Source organism: Salvelinus alpinus, chromosome 15, assembly GCF_045679555.1.
Source record: "Salvelinus alpinus chromosome 15, SLU_Salpinus.1, whole genome shotgun sequence".
Taxonomy (NCBI): Eukaryota; Metazoa; Chordata; class Actinopteri; order Salmoniformes; family Salmonidae; genus Salvelinus; species Salvelinus alpinus.
This window is the reverse complement of record NC_092100.1, coordinates 48,422,881-48,441,809: the sequence shown is the minus strand read 5'-3', so window position 1 is coordinate 48,441,809 and position 18,929 is coordinate 48,422,881. Positions and strand designations below refer to the sequence as shown.

At 42.5% G+C, this 18,929-nt stretch overlaps 1 long non-coding RNA gene across 1 annotated transcript; it reads right to left on the bottom strand.

Moving 5' to 3' along the window:
- Positions 1-2,224: 2,224 nt before the first annotated feature.
- LOC139539284 (uncharacterized) lies at positions 2,225-3,012 on the bottom strand. Its single transcript, XR_011667914.1, has 2 exons — positions 2,443-3,012; positions 2,225-2,315 (listed from the first exon to the last, which is right to left on the bottom strand). It is a non-coding gene; the product is annotated as an uncharacterized lncRNA (long non-coding RNA).
- Positions 3,013-18,929: the final 15,917 nt, after the last annotated feature.

The following is an 18,929-nucleotide window of genomic DNA, read 5'->3' as shown; positions in this document are numbered from 1 at the left end:
TTGAGGATCAGTGTGGCGGAGGTGTTGCTGCCTACCTTCACCACCTGTGGTCGGCCTGGATCCAGTTGCACAGGGAGGTGATCAGACCCAGGACCCTGAGCTTAGTGATGAGCTTGGAGGGCACCATGGTGTTGAAGGGTGAGCTGTAATCGATGAACAGCATTCTACCATACAGCTGAAGTCGGAAGTTTACATACACTTAGGTTGGAGTCATTAAAACTCGTTTTTTTCAACCACTCCACAAATTTCTTGTTAACAAACTATAGTTTTGGCATGACAAGTAATTTTTCCAACAATTGTTTACAGACAGATTATTTCACTTATAATTCACTGTATCACAATTCCAGTGGGTCAGAAGTTTACATACACTAAGTTGACTGTGCCTTTAAACAGCTTGGAAAATTCCAGAAAATTATGTCATGGCTTTAGAAGCTTCTGATAGGCTAATTGACATCATTTGAGTCAATTGCAGGTGTACCTGTGGATGTATTTCAAGGCCTACCTTCAAACTCAGTGCCTCCTTGCTTGACATCATGGGAAAATCAAAAGAAATCAGCCAAGACCAACGATAAAAACGGTAGAACTCCACAAGTCTGGTTCATCATTGAGAGCAATTTCCAAACGCTTGAAGGTACCACGTTCATCTGTACAAACAATAGTACGAAAGTATTAACACCATGGGACCACGCAGCCGTCATACCGCTCACAGAGGTGACGCGTTCTGTCTCCTAGAGATGAACGTACCTTGGTGCGAAAAGTGCAAATCAATCCCAGAACAACAGCAAAGGACCTGAAGATGCTGGAGTAAACAGGTACAAAAGTATCTATATCCACAGTAAAATGAGTCATATATCGACATAACATGAAAGGCCGCTCAGCAAGGAAGAAGCCACTGCTTCAAAACCACAATAAAAAAGCAAGACTACGGTTTGCAACTGCACATGGGGACAAAGATCGTACTTTTTGGAGAAATGTCCTCTGGTCTGATGAAACAAAAATAGAACTGATTGGCCTTAATGACCATCGTTATGTCTGGAGGAAAAAGGGGGATGCTTGCAAGCCAAAGACCACTATCCCAACCGTGAAGCACGGGGGTGGCAGCATCATGTTGTGGGGGTGCTTTGCTGCAGGAGGGACTGGGACACTTCACAAAATAGATGGCATCATAAGGAGGAAAATGATGTGGATATATTGAAACAACATCTCAAGACATCAGTCAAGAAGTTATGGGTTTTCCAAATGGACAATGTCCCCAAGCATACTTCCAACGTTGTGGCAAAATGGCTTAAGGACAACAAAGTCAAGGTATTGGAGTAGCCATCACAAAACCCTGACCTCAATCCTATAGAACATTTGTGGGCAGAACTGAAAAAGCATGTGTGAGCAAGGAGGCCTGATTCAGTTACACCAGCTCTGTCAGGAGGAATGGGCCAAAATTCACCCAACTTATTGTGGGAAGCTTGTGGAAGGCTACCCGAAACGTTTGACCCAAGTTAAACTGTGTAAAGGCAATGCTACCAAATAATAATTGAGTGTATTTAAACTTCTGACCCACTGGGAATGTGATGAAAGTAATAAAAGCTGAAATAAATCATTCTCTCTTCTATTATTCTGAAATTTCACATTCTTAAAATAAAGTGGTGATCCTAACTGACCTAAGACAGGGAATTTTTACTAGGATTAAATGTCAGGAATTGTGAGAAACTGAGTTTAAATGTATTTGACTAAGGTGTATGTAAACTTCCAACTTCAACTGTAGGTATTCCTCTTGTCCAAATGGGATAGGGCCACATGCGTAGCGGAAACCCCTGCAGCCAAAGCTATTTTTTAACTGTAACAGTAAGTTTTGACAGTAACCCTCCTTTTTAATTTCCACATTTAGCAAGCGAACTGTTTGTGTTGACCAATCTGACAATATAGTTGTCATTCATCTAATTACCTACTTCTCAGAGGTGCCGGCGGCAGCCAATCTCTGCCTCCTTACCTACAGTACCAGTTAAAAGTTTGGACACACCGGCTCATTCATGTTTTTTTTGTTGTTTTTTTACTATTTTCCACATTGTATAATAATAGTGAACACATCAAAACTATTAAATAACACATATGGAATCATTTATATTTTAGATTCTTCAAAGTAGCAACCCTTTGAGTTGATGACAGCTTTGTGTAGCGTGGTTCATTCTGCGTTGTGTATTTTTTAATTAGGACGCTGCCACAACTGATGGTCTGCTCGTTGAAATCTTTTTATTTGCCCTGCACACGAAGAGACAACACACACGTTACCCTTGGTGCAGTCACAGCTCTCCGGCACCTTGCTAGCCGAGGGTCAGGCAAAAGAGCGCCAAAAGGAATTAACAGGTGCTGCGTGCACACACTCGCTGCACAACAGCATATACAAGTAAAACTATACAGAACATAATTCTGACAAAATAAAAGACATACCTGCACACGAAGAGACAACACACACGTTACCCTTGGTGCAGTCACAGCTCTCCGGCACCTGCGCGAGCACATGGACACTCACTCAACCACTGTCACAAGTACTCAGAAGTTACAACAGATACTCCAGTCAGTGAGCTATGTGAAACTTGTTAACATAAATTCCTACACTGTCCACACTATAACAAACGTATGGTTGCAAAACAGTACATTGTATAACCTTATGACGGTTTTATATCAAACAGTTTCGGAGCCAAGGACAACATACCTTGCTAGCCGAGGGTCAGGCAAAAGAGAACGATAAAGTGGTATGGGAATACAGATAACCCGCGATGGGCCAAACCAAAATATACAAAACTTTTACAATCACTTGTATGTACAATATTGGTATGAAAAAGTGTTTGTACACCAAATAAAAACATTAGCTATGCAGCTGTAATTAAATAAAAAAATACACTGAATTATTATTATTATTATCAAATTATTAACATCCCCTCTTGACCTGGCCTATTTGAATTGGTCCTTGTGTGCAATTTGGTGCGTAATCTAGGGGAACAACATCACACTGCTACATTTGCACACTCTTGACATTCTCTCAACCAGATTCACCTGGAATGCTTTTCCAACAGTTTTGAAGGAGTTCCCACATATGCTGAGCACTTGTTGGCTGCTTTTCCTTCACTCATCCCAAACCATCTCAACTGGGTTGAGGTCGGGTGATTGTGGAGGCCAAGTCATCTGATGCAGCACTCCATCACTCTCCTTCTTGGTCAAATAGCCCTTACACAACCTGAAGGTGTGTTGGGTCATTGTCCTGTTGAAAAACAAATGATAGTCCCACCAATCACAAACCAAACCATGGGATGGCGTATCGCTGCAGAATGCTGTGGTAGCCATGCTGGTTTAGTGTGCCTTGAATTCTGAATAAATCACTGACAGTGTCACCAGCAAAGCACCCCCACACCATCACACCTCCTCCTCCATGCTTCACGGTGGGAACCACACATGCAGAGATCATCCGTTCACCTACTCTGCGTCTCAGAAAGACATGGCGGTTGGAACCAAACATCTCAAATTTGGACTGATCAGACCAAAGGACAGATTTCCACCGGTCTAATGTCCATTGCTCGTGTATCTTGGCCCAAGCAAGTCTTTTCTTCTTATAGGTGTCCTTTAGTAGTGGTTTCTTTGCAGCAATTCGAACATGAAGGCCTGATGCCTGAGTATCCTGAACAGTTGATGTTGAGATGTGTCTGTTACTTGAACTCTGAAGCATTTATTTGGCCTGCAATTTCTGAGGCTGGTAACTCTAATGAACTTCTCCTCTGCAGCAGAGGTAACTCTGGGTCTTCCTTTCCTGTGGCGGTCCTCATGAGAGCCAGTTTCATCATAGCGCTTGATGGTTTTTGAGACTGAACTGGAAGAAACTTTCAAAGTTCTTGGAATTTTCGGAATTCATTGAACTTCATGTTCTAAAGTAATGATGGACCATCATTTCTCTTTGAATATTTGTGCTGTTCTTGCCATAATGTGGACTTGGTCTTTCACCAAATAGCGCTATCTTCTATATACCACCCCTCCCTTGTCACAACACAACTGACTGGCTCAAACGCATTAAGAAGGAAAGAAATACCATGAATGTACTTTTAACAAGGAACACATGTTAATTGAAATGCATTCCAGGTGACTACCTCATGAAGCTGGTTGAGAGAATGACAAAAGTGTGACAAAAGCGGTCATCGAGGCAAAGGGTGGCTACTTTGAAGAATCTCAAATCTCAAATATATTTTGGTTTAACATATTTTTGGTAACTACATGATTCAATGTTTGTTATTTCATAGTTTTGATGTCTTCACTATTATTCTACAATGTAGAAAATAGTAAAAATAAAGAAAAACCCTGGAATGAGTAGGTGTATCCAAATTTTTGACTGGTTCTGTAATTGGCTATCAAGTTCAAAAAAGTTAGGTGAATCAATCTGATCAAGCTCGTGCCAAATTACCAAAGATAACCACATCAGCAAAGCTACCACCTCGCCCTCGACTGACTAAACATCATCGCAAGTGGAAACTAGTAAGCCTACTTATGCAGCCTCCCAGTCCTGACAGAGACCTCACTGCCCGGACCTGGCAATGACAGTGACTTTGCTCCTTCTCTTCTTCCTCCCCTCAAATGGTGACAGTTCCTCTAGTGAGAGTGCTGGCCCTCCTCCTCCTCCTCCTCTCCCAGAAAACCAAGCTGATGACTGCCAGAGACCCAGCAGTGCTCTTGAGAGCGACCCCCCTTCTGTGAACACTGGTAAGCCTACAAATGATGAGACGGATAGCCTGAAATTTGGTTCCAATATGTAATATACAGTAAATAGGCTACCAGCTAAATACTTCAGATAGCTATAAATATGCTATTAGGGTAGATTGCATTGTCTGCATAATCAGTAGCGAAACGTGGGTAAAATCTCTGGGGAAGCCGATCCAGAAAAAAATGCCACATTACAACCTATTTGTTGTGATAATTGCGTTGTTTGCTCTATAACCTGTTAGTTCATATGCCTTGCCACCGTGATATATAGGCCCAAGGCCAAGACAATAAGAAGACACAGTGGCAGAATAAATTTAACCACACCTTTGTTTCATCACAAAACAGGACAGCAACCTCTGTTCGGTGAAGTCCACAAAGCATATTGCTCAAGCAAGTTAATGTTCCAACATTTTCGAACCACTAAACAATTATTGATTTAGAACCACAGAGTTACCACAAGTTGCAAAGAAAACAGGAGCTGCCTCCACTATTCCAACACAATTTCAACTTCAACATCATCAAATGACCTATTCTTAGTCTAATACAGTGACAACTAAAATATACCAAAAACTATTTAGTCCAATCAACATAAGCTAAATAAGATGTGGCTGTCCATGGCTCTGATTTCTGTGTGTGTGTGTGTGTGTGTGTGTGTGTGTGTGTGTGTGTGTGTGTGTGTGTGTGTGTGTGTGTGTGTGTGTGTGTGTGTGTGTGTGTGTGTGTGTGTGTGCGCGTGCATGCGTTTGTGCAAGTAGAAAAAACATGTTGACTCACCCTACTTGTAGAGGAACACCAATCCTGTCCTCTATTTCATGTTGATGAAACGGTCTATCACTCTGTTATACAGTACACACTTAGATTTTTGGGGGGCTAAAATGCTTGCTCGCTAGCCAACTTCCTTTCATGGGCAACGTTATCTAGTTATGATTAGCCTTCTATATCTAGCTACATATAGAACTTCCATCCTCTCAGGCCAGGGGCACAATGTATGAATTTATGGCTGGATCAGAATCGCGGTTATAATCTTTGGACAGTACGGAGAATTAAGTAAAACCACAAGTCCAAATCCCTATCTCCATCCATGGCTAATTTAGGAAAGGGCTAATTTTAGCTAGCTAGCTAGCCACCAGAGCACAACAACACAACAAGATGCACAACGAGTTTCTGTCAGTGATGTATGCTCTCGATGTGATGTGTTTGGAGTGAAGCGCAGTCCAACCTGGCTTCTCTTGGCACTTTTTTTTGTGCACCAGGACCATTCACAGTTGAGCTCACTCAGTTTAGTTCAATGCTGATTGGCATTTTCTTTTTTTTTTCTAACATTTTCTATCAAGGGAGGCCAAATGCTCGCTGCCAACAATGTCATACTCCTTTGGACCAGACAGCATCAGATAGTTGGCCTACACATACAGAGACAGAGGGGGTGCTTTTTCGCTCGCTCAGAAGCTTTCACGATACATTCAGCCTCTTGTGAATGTAAGGTACATTATGAAACACAGAGAGACGAAATATGCATTATTTTATACGTTTTTTGATTTTTTTTCATGGTAAATATTTTGGGGAAGCCTGGCTTGTATCCATTAAAGCAAAGCTATACTCAAGCACCATCACCATATAATCTGATAGTCTGTCGATAAGAGGCTGCGTAAATGCCGCATTTTCAGAACCCTGGACAGCGATTGGTAGTCTATTTTGTGAGTGGATGACCCATTCGATTTTTGTGGTGGGGGGGCTCCAAAGGAACTGCGCTACGCCAGTGGACATGGCAGTGTGCAGTGCAATGGCGATTGAGTCCTCCATTGATCTGTTGCGGCGGTATGCAAATTGTACTGGGTCTAAGCTGTCAGGTAAAATGGAGATGATATGGTCCTTAACTAGCCTCTCAAATTACAGAAGTGAGTGCTGTACTGTACTGTTCTGTACTTTGAATGTGTCTTTCACAACATAATATTTATGGCAAAAAATACAACATGTCAACATCACTTTCAATGGTATTGTTGATTTTATGGTAGCATGTACAACTTCACTGTATTAAAGTGAATTTCTCGAAATGAAAAAGCGGGTCACAAACGGCACTGCACTAGGAGGGATACATATTTAAAAACAGCTGGCCTGATGATGTGGGATATGCAATGTAATCTGAACATGTCTAATGTGAAACAACTTATGGCACTGCTTTTGTACACACGAGAGGCCGACAAAGGCTACTGTACAGTAATAAACACTAAAAGGGATGTGCTACAATAAAAAGACAAATGTATGTTCTCTGCTTGCAGACCTGCCATTATTCTCTCTCTGAATGTTCAGCTCTATTTCTTGATGAGGGCTTTGTCCTCTGTTGAAAGAGATAACTCAGGAGATAATACACATTAAATCCATGGCCACTGCAGAGGAAACAGTGCTGTAATGTCACTACAACATTTCATCCAATTTTCCATCTCTGCCGCAATTTATGTGTCATTGTCGTAAAAAGGCCATGTATCACGCTGCAAATAATATTCAGGTGAAAATGAATGACCTGAACGTCTCACTGGGACTGTAGGGATAGGAGTTAATGGAGCATAACAAGACAAAAAAGTGTGAGAGTGTGATTTCCAGGACATTAAAAACAAGATGCATAAAATCAAGATGTACATATTAAAACAAGTCATAATTCTCAAGTTGTCCAAAGAGTTCTCTCTGGAGGCCCCGGAACATCTCTGTCTGACACCAGAGATTGTCGGTACAGATAATAGTGTAGTCTCTTGGGGACACAAAAACCATCATCACATCAATATAAGCACATAGCACATTCCATATTTCCCTTTTACAATATAAGCCATATTCTTAGACAGTGAATATAGACCCTGGAGGAACAATATGGTTTAATAATATGGCATCAATGATCCCCATGAGTTACAACATCTGTTAAAATATCACTGCAACAGGAGCTTTTCCAAAACAACGTGGACAGTCAACGTCCTTATACTCCCCTTTGTTATGTTGCTCTTTGTACTCTTCAATTGGCTACAGGTACTGTGATTCCCTATTCTATGGTATGAATCAACTAAAACATATATTCCATTATCATGTAATTATATAAAACATTTGCATCCCTCGCCATATGGTAGAGAAACAAGTCACGAGACATCTATTTAGGTTTGGAAAGTCTGTCTCCTTTCACTGCTTTCAGCCTTAGTTTAGTTGGCTTTGTTGAAACTAGACTGTTCTCTGGGATCTGCTTATGAAGGCACGTTAGCTTGACCTCACCAGCTGAAGAGAAGTAGAACCTGTCCCTCACAATCCCTACAGACTGCACAGGTGAGAGATCTCAAGGTACCCATTCTTCTCCCTGAAAACCTCAGATTTTCAGCCAACAGAAAGGAGACAATGAGACATCAGAATTGTTGTCTCTTCACCCCCACCCAGTCCTGGCTCTCCTACACCCCTCCAACCACAGTGGGTGTTGGGAGCTGGAGGAGCAGCCAGATGCAATGGTGGCTTTTCCAGCACCGGGCCTGTCAGCAAGAGCTGTGACAAAGCCCCACCACAACTGGGCACCATAAATCCACAGCTATCGGATCGCAGGGAATGCTCCCCACTAACTTTGCACGACAATGCAACGACCACCCTGTGCAACGCCTTAAAGTGAAATATAATTTTTTAACAACAAAGAATGTCTGGTGCAAATTGAATCCAAATGTGGCTCAGGGACACTGGTGTCCCGGGAGGGAAGGTTTATCGTTCAGCACAGCTAACGCTAATAAGCTGCATGGAGGTCAGATCAGATCAAATCCTCCACTACAGAGGGGGCAATAACGTTTAATTTAGTTTCGCATCTCACATTTCACCGGTCTTGAATGGGGGGGGGTACTGTAGCAGCCTATTCCACTTTAGCATACGGAGATAGTTATGCCATAATGTTAAAATGGAAAGATCGAAATGTATATTACTCTAAATGGCAACAGCTTAAGTGGTGATGCATTTTATATTGTCAACTATCTTGAGTGCAAAGTGAAATATGATAGTGATTGCTTTTTATGTAGGCCTATGATTTCAAGTGACATATCCAGCTGACTGCTGTCTGCATCCAAGAAAGTTTCAATTTAAACATGTCTTAAGAGATCCACAGATCCAGTATAGCATCGCCCCATAATATCCAGTCAGTGTAACAGCCTAAGATAACCAGCTTTCTGGCTGCAATGTAAAACCCTGGTTTCATGTTCGAGAATGGTAAAACTGTAGATGGCCGCAAAAGCTCTGAAATAACATACAAATACAAATAGCAACCAAGAGGACTGTCATCACGTCCACATGGATTTCCGTGAGCAAACTCTGCTTGCATATCTTTCATCGAGACAATTTAACAGGCTCAGAAATGCATGTAAGCCAGAGAAAAAATATGGAAAAACATCCAATTAAGTCATAGAGCAGAGGTTTATTAGCTTTAGAGTTACTGACCGTGAAACCACCCACACAGGATAGCTAAAGACATGTACTGTATACAATGTGTAATGCAGTATGACTTGCCAACATCGAAATATGTGGTCTTTTCTGTTGTTTTTCTGAAAAACTAACATGTAATTATATTATTGCCTCTATCTTTGGACTGTCAAAAAGCGTGTTTGCATTTTTGTTGCAGGAGGGATTGTGTGCTCTTAAAGCAATGAGTGCCTTGAATACACACAGGTGCATACACATGGCAAGTGACCTTGGGTCCATGAAAAATACTATGTATTTATTTTACTAGTCAAGTCAATTAAGAACAAATTCTTATTTACAATGACGGCCTACCCCAGACCAATTGGGAGCCGCAACACGCTCCCAATCACAGTTGGATGTGATACAGCCTGGATTTGAACCAGGGAATGTAGTGACACCTCTTGCACTGAGATGCAGTGCCTTAGACCACTGCGCCACTCGGGGGCCATAAATAGAGGGTCCCATGTATTATTACATGCACCACGCATACAGAAACACATGCGCGCACGTATGCACACACACATACTCACAAAGCACAACAAGAATGATATGAGCTTCTCAAAGAGGACATCGCTGAGCATCTATGAACAATGTACAACAGCCCTGAAACATTTAAACCTGGTCTGAAATCAACCTTTTCATATGCGATCTTGAGGTAACGTTTTCATATGAGCCGGCTATTAGGCTGCCGACACTGGTAATTATGGTGAAATGACGGCGACATTAAATGTTGTGTTTGTGGTTACAGCACAAACTTGTTCTGCCTCAGTGTTGAAACAAGATTCATTAACAACAGTGGTGGAAAGGATGAGCAGAGTGAAAGGAAACAGTGGCATCCATTAAGAGAGTCCCTTTTATGTCGTAATCAGAAAATTATCATATCCTCATTTGGTTAACAGGATATATGACCCTGGTATCTGACTGCAAACCAAATGCAAGGATTGAAGATGGAGCTAAATGGTATTGTGTCCTCAATCGAAGTGAAGGTACATTTACTTTAAGTCAAGCCAAGGGCATTAGGACCAGGTTACCTTTCTGAGACTATAGGAAGATTGAAAACAAGGGAGGTTAAATCTTTCACATTTTGCATTAACTTACTTCATATAGATTTTTTTTTTAAACAAAGGCAGGCAGACCGGTCAGTATACAGTACATTCCAAATCTATAGCATCACACTGATTATTACACATAAATCTGAGAAATACATTTACATTTTATTCAGTAGTTCCAAAGCTCATTAGCTATGTGCAATAAATCATGGTAGATTGGTGTGTATTAAATCTAGCTCGAATAACACAATTTCCTGTGTTTAGAAGAAATTCAACGTACGTCTTTACAATGCCAATACTTGAATATAATAAATGACACAGGGAAAGGCTGTGTAAGTTGTGAGTTCACCCCAAGAGCATGCAGTAATGTTTCTGCATTTGAAAATCTGTCGATGTGCCTTTGAACAAGGCACTTAACCCTAATTGCTCCTGTAAGTCACTCTGGATAAGAGCGTCTGTAAAGGAAATGAAGTAAATGAACTAGAGACCTGTTCGAAGAGAGCACTGAAACTGGAGGAGCTGGACAGATGCACATGGACTGTCTAAACGGCTGGCTGTGTTTGTTATCTGTAGCTCCACAGTACGTCTATCCATATCTACATGCCGTATTCAGCTGAGAGTGCAGCAGCTGATGGCTCTCATGAACAGGATTAGTGCTTTTGGCTCCACACGTTTCATATGCTGACGTAACACAGATCTTTCCCCTTGAATTCATCGCAATGTTAACACATAACAGTCCTGTAACCATAAACATTGGCCAGGAAACATAAAGAACTGTGCGTATATGATCAATCAATACAGACTCCTTTGGCTGAGTCTGCACCTCGATGACAGATAAGGGCAGAACTAGGAATATGTGCATTTATCTACATCAGTTGAGGCTTTGTTGTCTATCGAACTGCAAGCATGGTTAAAGGGGAATGGAAACACTTTAGGAAGTATATCTAAGCAAAGAGATGCATTCAATACACTATTACTAAAACATGTGCATTTAACATAAAAACATCTCTATATTTAGTATTTTGATCGCCGAATAGGTTTATTTGATATGGTCTCAAAGCACTTCATGATGACGGAAGGGGCGGTAGTCGTTTAGCTCAGTTACCTTAGCTTTCCTGTTCCCAAGAAAGCTAAGGTAACTGAGCTAAACGACTACCGCCCCGTAGCACTCACTTCCGTCATCATGAAGTGCTTTGAGAGACTAGTCAAGGACCATATCACCTCCACCCTACCTGACACCCTAGACACACTCCAATTTGCTTACCGACCCAATAGGTCCACAAACGACGCAATCGCAACCACACTGCCCTAACCCATATGGACAAGAGGAATACCTATGTGAGAATGCTGTTCATCGACTACAGCTCAGCATTTAACACCATAGTACACTCCAAACTCGTCATCAAGCTCGAGACCCTGGGTCTCGACCCCGCCCTGTGTAACTGGGTCCTGGACTTCCTGACAGGCCGCCCCCAGGTGGTGAGGGTAAGTAACAACATCTCCACCCCGCTGATCCTCAACACTGGGGCCCCACAAGGGTGCGTTCTGAGCCCTCTCCTGTACTCCCTGTTCACCCACGACTGCGTGGCCATGCACGCCTCCAACTCAATCATCAAGTTTGCGGACGACACTACAGTGGTAGGCTTGATTACCAACAACGACGAGACGGCCTACAGGGAGGAGGTGAGGGCCCTCGGAGTGTGGTGTCAGGAAAATAACCTCACACTCAACGTCAACAAAACAAAGGAGATGATTGTGGACTTCAGGAAACAGCAGAGGGAGCACCCCCCTATCCACATCGACAGGACAGTAGTGGAGAAGGTGGAAAGTTTTAAGTTCCTCGGTGTACACATCACGGACAAACTGAATTGGTCCACCCACACAGACAGCGTTGTGAAGAAGGCGCAGCAGCGCCTCTTCAACCTCAGGAGGCTGAAGAAATTCGGCTTGTCACCAAAAGCACTCACAAACTTCTACAGATGCACAATCGAGAGCATCCTGTCGGGCTGTATCACCGCCTGGTACGGCAACTGCTCCGCCCACAACCGTAAGGCTCTCCAGAGGGTAGTGAGGTCTGCACAACGCATCACCGGGGGCAAACTACCTGCCCTCCAGGACACCTACACCACCCGATGTCACAGGAAGGCCATAAAGATCATCAAGGACAACAACCACCCGAGCCACTGCCTGTTCACCCCGCTATCATCCAGAAGGCGAGGTCAGTACAGGTGCATCAAAGCGGGGACCGAGAGACTGAAAAACAGCTTCTATCTCAAGGCCATCAGACTGTTAAACAGCCACCAATTTACATTTACATTTAAGTCATTTAGCAGACGCTCTTATCCAGAGCAACTTACAAATTGGAAAGTTCATACATATTCATCCTGGTCCCCCCATGGGGAATGAACCCACAACCCTGGCGTTGCAAGCGCCATGCTCTACCAACTGAGCCACACGGGACCAATAACATTTAGTGGCCGCTGCCAACATACTGACTCAACTCCAGCCACTATAATAATGGGAATTGATGGAAATTATGTAAAAAATGTATCACTAGCCACTTTAAACTATGCCACTTAATATAATGTTTACATATCCTACATTACTCATCTCATATGTATATGTATATACTGTACTCTATATCATCTACTGCATCTTGCCATCTTTATGTAATACATGTATCACTAGCCACTTTAAACTATGACACTTTATGTTTACATACCCTACATTACTCATCTCATATGTATAGACTGTACACTATACCATCTACTGCATCTTGCCTATGCCGTTCTGTACTATCACTCATTCATATATCTTTATGTACATATTCTTTATCCCTTTACACTTGTGTGTATAAGGTAGTAGTTGTGGAATTGTTAGGTTAGATTACTTGTTGGTTATTACTGCATTGTCGGAACTAGAAGCACAAGCATTTCGCTACACTCGCATTAACATCTGCTAACCATGTGTATGTGACAAATAAAATGTGCTTTGATTTATTTGAGCTATGGTCAGCGCCATTTTAAATTCATTTAGTAAAGACTTACGCCAGTGCATCACTGGCAGGAATCATCAAATTGTCTGTGGTATTGAGTTTTCGCCCAGAGAGTGAATTGAAGAGAGTGAGGTTAGGTGCGGACAACGAAGATGGCAACAACAAGTAGCAATTCAAACATGAACTGTAGAGCGCCAGGCATTGGCTCCAAAAAAAATCCCTCGGTAAGCTACCATCGGCTGCCCGAGGACCCACAACTTTTGAAGAAGTGGCTCCATGTCCTGAAGAGGAAGGACATGCCAGCTCGAGCTAGCAGGGTCTGCAGACTACTTTGCGGAGGCAGACTTCGCAATGAAGGGCACTTTCGATGCGGAAACCGGGAGTTTCCGAATGGAAAGGAGTCATAGGCCTACGTTGAAGCCCTCTGCTTGCGCCTCAATTTTACATTTGGAGGGTTATGGTGTAGGGGTTACCGACCAACCATCATCAACATCGCTGACTTCGGAGTCAAGCAAAAGCGACTGGACGGAGGAGGCGACGCGAGTCAATGCAATGGAGTCTGAGGTAACGTTAACCGGTCTCGGCTGTTGTTGACTAGGCTAGCGTTAGACACTGCTGGACAACTTTGTTGCAACTCTAGTTGAAGCAAACTAGCTAATTGCATCTGAAGGGTTTTGTGGAACACCCCCGAGCAAATAACGTTAGCAAGCAACTCAACTGCAACTATAATTGCAACATAGTTTCTCTGTGTACCCATTATTAGGTAGTTACTGTAGCTAGCTTCCACCTCAGATAGTCAAGTACTGTAATACATTTTGTTTGACAGATGTTTTTGTAATGTTTTGCTAGCCCCACCTCATTTAGCTAGACTGAATTTGACATAGCTAAATGTCGCTGTATTTTATGTGTGTGTGTACGTTGACAACGCATACAAGACATGTAGCTTGTTAACGCCAACTGATATATTAGGGTTTACTTGTCTTAACAAAACGTTTGTTTGTTTTCAGGATGACATCTTCATCCCTGAAAAGGTTTTCATCCTGGATGAGACTGTGCAGGAGGCAGAGGAGGTACATGCAAATCCATGTTATTTCTAAGGCCATTGTTTATTTCAAGCATATGCATTGATTCTTGAATATAACTATAGTCTAACAGATGCCTTAATTGTTTTCTACCAACAGGAAAAAACAGTTAGTACAGCATGCCAAACTGACCCCTGGGTGCCAGAGTGTTCCTGTGCTGCGGTGGAGAAGAGGTCCACCGGGACCATCACCAAAGAGCTCGGGGCCCAGCTAGATTGAGCCCACGAACATCAGTATACAACCGAGTCCGGCCCCTAAACGCCACAGATGGAGCTGATGGAGAGTGAGATCGGTGAAGACCATAACTCACTGTATGAACCTGAGAGCTCAGAATCACAATCATCACAGTCCGAGCCAAGATATACTATCGATCACTTTGTGGGAGCGGGCTGGTGTTCCGAAAATGGAAAAGGATCAAGCCATGGACAGCAAATTCAAAGAAACACCCATCCATAAAGGGAATCGGAGTGGAATTGTGTTTCCACAGATTTTTTTACCCGTTTCAACAGATGTGCTACCTTGTCGCAGTCCTGCTGTTTCAATTCTCTCTCTCAACCTATGAATGCTCAGCTATAAAAAGCCAACTGACATTTGCTCCTGAGGTGTTGAACTGTTGCACCCTCTATAACCACTGTGGTTATTATTTTGATGTAAAAACGGCTTTTGTGAAATACATTTGATAGATTGTTTGCTGTGCTGGATGCTGTGTATTCACTAACTGTCCGAGTGATGGGACATTTATGTCTGTAACATATTTTGGTGTGTATTTAATCTGCATCTTAACTTCTTAATGTGGCAATCAGCAGTAGAAACAATAACAAAGTATCTCCCTGCTCCTCTTTCGATAAAAAGCTGAGGGATGGGGCTGGAGAATTGTAACCACTCTCAAATTCATAGACAGGCCTATAGATGCAAGGACTGACCATCCATGATATCAAAATTGTAATCCTGTTTCTATGATCTGTTTCCACTACCATGTACCCAGTTCGCTTTGGATAAAGGCATCTGCTAAATGGCATCTATTATTAAAGTCTACTTTGACTCTGCCAACTAGCTTCCCAGTGTACAGTCATGGCCAAAAGCTTTGAGAATGACACAAATATTAATTTCCACAAAGTTTGCTGCTTCAGTGTCTTTAGATATTTTTGTCAGATGTTACTATGGAATACTGTAGTATAATTACAAGCATTTCATAAGTGTCAAAGGCTTTTATTGACAATTACATGAAGTTGATGCAGAGTCAATAATTGCAGTGTTGACCCTTCTTTTTCAAGACCTCTGCAATCCGCCCTGGCATGCTGTCAATTAACTTCTGGGCCACATCCTGACTGATGGCAGCCCATTCTTGCATAATCAATGCTTGGAGTTTGTCAGAATTTGTGGGTTTTTGTTTGTCCACCCGCCTCTTGAGGATTGACCACAAGTTCTCAATGGGATTAAGGTCTGGTGAGTTTCCTGGCCATGGACCCAAAATATCGATGTTTTGTTCCCCGAGCCACTTAGTTATCACTTTTGCCTTATGGCAAGGTGCTCCATCATGCTGGAAAAGGCATTGTTCGTCACCAAACTGTTCCTGGATGGTTGGGAGAAGTTGCTCTCAGAGGATGTGTTGGTACCATTCTTTATTCATGGCTGTGTTCTTAGACAAAATTGTGAGTGAGCCCACTCCCTTGGCTGAGAAGCAACCCCACACATGAATGGTCTCAGGATGCTTTACTGTTGGCATGACACAGGACTGATGGTAGCACTCACCTTGTCTTCTCCGGACAAGCTTTTTCCCGATGCCCCAAACAATCGGAAAGGGGATTCATCAGAGAAAATGACTTTACCCCAGTCCTCAGAAGTCCAATCCCTGTACCTTTTGCAGAATATCAGTCTGTCCCTGATGTTTTTCCTGGAGAGAAGTGGCTTCTTTGCTGCCCTTCTTGACATTAGGCCATCCTCCAAAAGTCTTCGCCTCCCTGTGCATGCAGATGCACTCACACCTGCCTGCTGCCATTCCTGAGCAAGCTCTGTACTGGTGGTGCCCAGATCCCGCAGCTGAATCAACTTTAGGAGACGGTCCTGGCGCTTGCTGGACTTTCTGGGCGCCCTGAAGCCTTCTTCACAACAATTGAACCGCTCTCCTTGAAGTTCTTGATGATCCGATAAATGGTTGATTTAGGTGCAATATTACTGGCAGCGATATCCTTGTCTGTTAAGCCCTTTTTGTGCAAAGCAATGTTCGACAGAGGGAGAACAATGATTCCAAGCACCACCCTCCTTTTGAAGCTTCCAGTATGTTATTCGAACTCAAATCAGTATGACAGAGTGATCTCCAGCCTTGTCCTCGTCAACACTCACACCTGTGTTAACGAGAGAATCACTTACATGATGTCAGCTGGTCCTTTTGTGGCAGGGCTGAAATGCAGTGGACATGTTTTTTGGGGATTCAGGTCATTTGCATGGCAAAGAGGGACTTTGCAAATAATTGCAATTCATCTGATCACTCTTCATAACATTCTGGAGTATATGCAAATTGCCATCATACAAACTGAAGCAGCAGACTTGGTGAAAATTAATATTTGTGTCATTCTCAAAACTTTTGGCCATGACTGTAGTTTCCATTACTTTCTAATAGATGGCAGCCAAAGCTAGATGAAGTCACTACTCTAGCGACAGGGACACGGGATTAGTGTGTGTTGAAAGTAGTTTTATCTTCAGAGCAAGTTTATCTGGTTAAGCTTATATCTGTTGTTATAGTGGACAAGCTAACTAATACTATTTTTACATTATTACAGCAGGCTAGATTTACTAAAGGAACTGGTATTATTCAAACTCAAACCCTATGTAAACGCCTTTGCTTCTGGATATGCGCGCCTTATGGAAGATACAACACACGCAGGGATGAGACACTGTATACCTCATCTAATTCTCCCTTGTGTTCATAGGGTGAACTGGCGATAAACTGCCAGCCTGTATGCTCTGCAAACAAAATCATCAGAAACGTTATTCTGATACTGAAACTAAATCACAATGTATTTATAATGAGTAAAACTTCCCTGTCTTAGGTCAGTTAGGATCACCACTTTATTTTAAGAATGTGAAATGTCAGAATAATAGTACAGAGAATGATTTATTTCAGCTTTTATTTCTTTCATCACATTCCCAGTGGGTCAGAAGTTTACATACATACACTCAATTATTATTTGGTAGCATTGCCTTTAAATTGTTTAACTTGGTTCAAACGTTTCGGGTAGCCTTCCACAAGCTTTCCACAATAAGTTGGGTGAATTTTGGCCGATTCCTCCTGACAGAGCTGGTGTAACTGAGTCAGGTTTGTAGGCCTCCTTGTTCGCACATGCTTTTTCAGTTCTGCCCACAAATGTTCTATAGGATTGAGGTCAGGGCTTTGTGCTAGTCACTCCAATACCTTGACTTTGTTGTCCTTAAGCCATTTTGCCACAATTTTGGAAGTATGCTTGGGGTCATTTGGAAGACCCATTTGCGACCAAGCTTTAACTTCCCTACTGATGTCTTGAGATGTTGCTTCAATATATCCACATAAGTTCCCTTCCTTATGATGCCATCTATTTTGTGAAGCGCACCAGTCCCTCCTGCAGCAAAGCACCCCCACAACATGATGCTGCCACCCCCGTGCTTCACGGATGGGATGGTGTTCTTCGGCTTGCAAGCATCCCCCTTTTTCCTCCGAACCTAACGATGGTCATTAAGGCCAAACAGGTCTATTTTTGATTCATCAGACCTTGGGACATTTCTCCAAAAAGTACGATCTTTGTCCTCATGTGCAGTTGCAGACCGTAGGCTGGCTTTTTTATGGCGGTTTTGAAGCAGTGGCTTCTTCCTTGCTGAGTGGCCTTTTCAGGTTATGTCGATAAAGGACTCGTTTTACTGTGGATATAGATACTTTTGTACCCGTTTCCTCCAGCATCTTCACAAGGTCCTTTGCTGTTCTGGGATTGATTTGCACTTTTCGCACCAAAGTATGTTCATCTCTAGGAGACAGAACGTGTCTCCTTCCTGAGCGGTATGACGGCTGCGTGGTCCCATGGTGTTTATACTTGAGTACTATTGTTTGTACAGATGAACGTGCTACCTTCAGGCGTTTGGAAATTGCTTCCAAGGTAAATTTCTGACCCACTGGAATTGTGATACAGTGAATTTTAAGTGAAATAATCTGTCTGTAAACAATAGTTGGAAAAATTACTTGTGTCATTGTCACGCCCTGACTTTAGTTATATTTGTTTTCTTTATTTTTTGGTTAGGTCAGGGTGTGACAAGGGTGGTTTGTTTAGTTTTTGTATTATCTAGGGGTTTTAGGCTTGTCTAGGGTTTTTGTTTATCTATGGGGATTTTGTATGGTCTAGGGGTTTGTAGGTTTATGGTGGCCTGAATTGGTTCCCAATCAGAGACAGCTGTTTCTCGTTGTCTCCGATTGGGGAGCCTATTTAGGTTGCCATTTTCCATGTGGTTTTGTGGGTAGTTGTTTTCTGTTTTGTGTTGCTGCACCTTACAGGACTGTTTTGGTTTCGTTCCTTCTCTTTGTTATTTTGTTTAGTGTTCTGTTTTTAATAAATATAACATGAACACTTACTACGCTGCGCA